The sequence below is a fragment of the Haplochromis burtoni genome, unplaced genomic scaffold (assembly GCF_018398535.1).
Source record: "Haplochromis burtoni strain Fernald_Lab_line unplaced genomic scaffold, NCSU_Asbu1 Contig_24, whole genome shotgun sequence".
Lineage (NCBI taxonomy): Eukaryota > Metazoa > Chordata > Actinopteri > Cichliformes > Cichlidae > Haplochromis > Haplochromis burtoni.
Window position 1 is genome coordinate 1,106,404 of NW_024582385.1, and position 1,297 is coordinate 1,107,700.

The window sequence follows — 1,297 nt, forward strand, 5'->3', positions numbered from 1 at the left end:
GGAATGACCTCCAAAGTGACTGCAGCTCTGCAGCAAGGAGGTGAGCAGCAATTCAGGCTTGAAGACCACTGAAACGAGACAATGATATCTGTTTTTGATATTTCTGTTTTTATCTTTTGAGTTTACATGTAATGAATGATTGCTATTTTAACATGTTTAAAAATACCTCTGGTCTGTTATGCAGCACTAACATGTAGCATCTCTGTTCTGCAGGGTACACCTACCTCTACAGTGGACCACAAATGTTTGAGTATGCCATGTGGAGCGGGAGGCTGTACCGTGTGCTGCCGAACAGCTACTTCTTGCCCTGCTACTATAAGCCAGTTTTCTAACTTGTTTACAGAAGACTTTGAATGTTAAATAAGGCACAGTAAAAAAAAAATAAAGAGAAACTGTATCAATATAATTTTGGATATCTAATGTTATTGTTGAACAATTACCAGCAGCTTATGTACTTAATTTTGTTTTTGTTATGTTAATCATTGCTTCATTGAGGTTCACCTTTTTATTTTGTTTTATTTATGGCACAGTCATTATGTAATTCTTTCACTCGCTAATTGTTTTTGTTGTGTTTTCAACTTTAATTACTGTGACTTTATGTATACAAAAGATCAAATGAAGTGCAGTAAAATTAAATTGACATCATCAATAAGCACATTTTAAGTATGTTACTGTTGTGTTACAATGTTACAACCAAAGGTGGAAAAAGTACACACACTGGTAATGTAAGAATAAGTACAGATCTTTTATTTACAAAATACTGATGCAAAAGTTGAAGAAGTGCTTCCTTACCTCTCATATATAATCCAAGTATAAAACAAAAAGTATCTCTTTGGAGTTATTTTTAGCTAACTTAAACTCAGTCATATTATAATAAAATATACAGTAGAAAGTTCTTACGAATGTAGAGTCGGTAGAATAAAAGTGATATAGAGATAAATGACTACTAAAGTATTAGGGGTGCAACAATACACTAAATTCACGGTTCGGTTCGGTTCGATACTTTGGTGTCACGGTTCGATATTTTTTCGATACAAAAAAAATTTTCATGCCTTTTTAATTTGTCATTTATTAAAATTATAAATATATATTTTAACTCAAAAGTACAGTTTTTAAATTTAATGTTGCTGAAACAACAAAGTAATAAAAACAATATATATATCTGATTGAGGAATCACTCATCTTTGGAAAAGAGAGTTTATTACAGAGAAATGGCTCTTACCAAAATAAAAGCTATACTATACGCTTCTTCTGGGCTATATTCTCAGCAGCATATTAAACATATCAGGTCCCCATA

The 1,297-nt window shown here is 31.9% G+C and overlaps 1 long non-coding RNA gene across 1 annotated transcript; it reads left to right on the forward strand.

Annotated features, from left to right (window-relative positions):
• On the forward strand, nucleotides 1-655 carry LOC102304305. Its single transcript, XR_316665.1, has 2 exons — nucleotides 1-40; nucleotides 214-655. It is a non-coding gene; the product is annotated as an uncharacterized LOC102304305 (long non-coding RNA).
• Nucleotides 656-1,297: the final 642 nt, after the last annotated feature.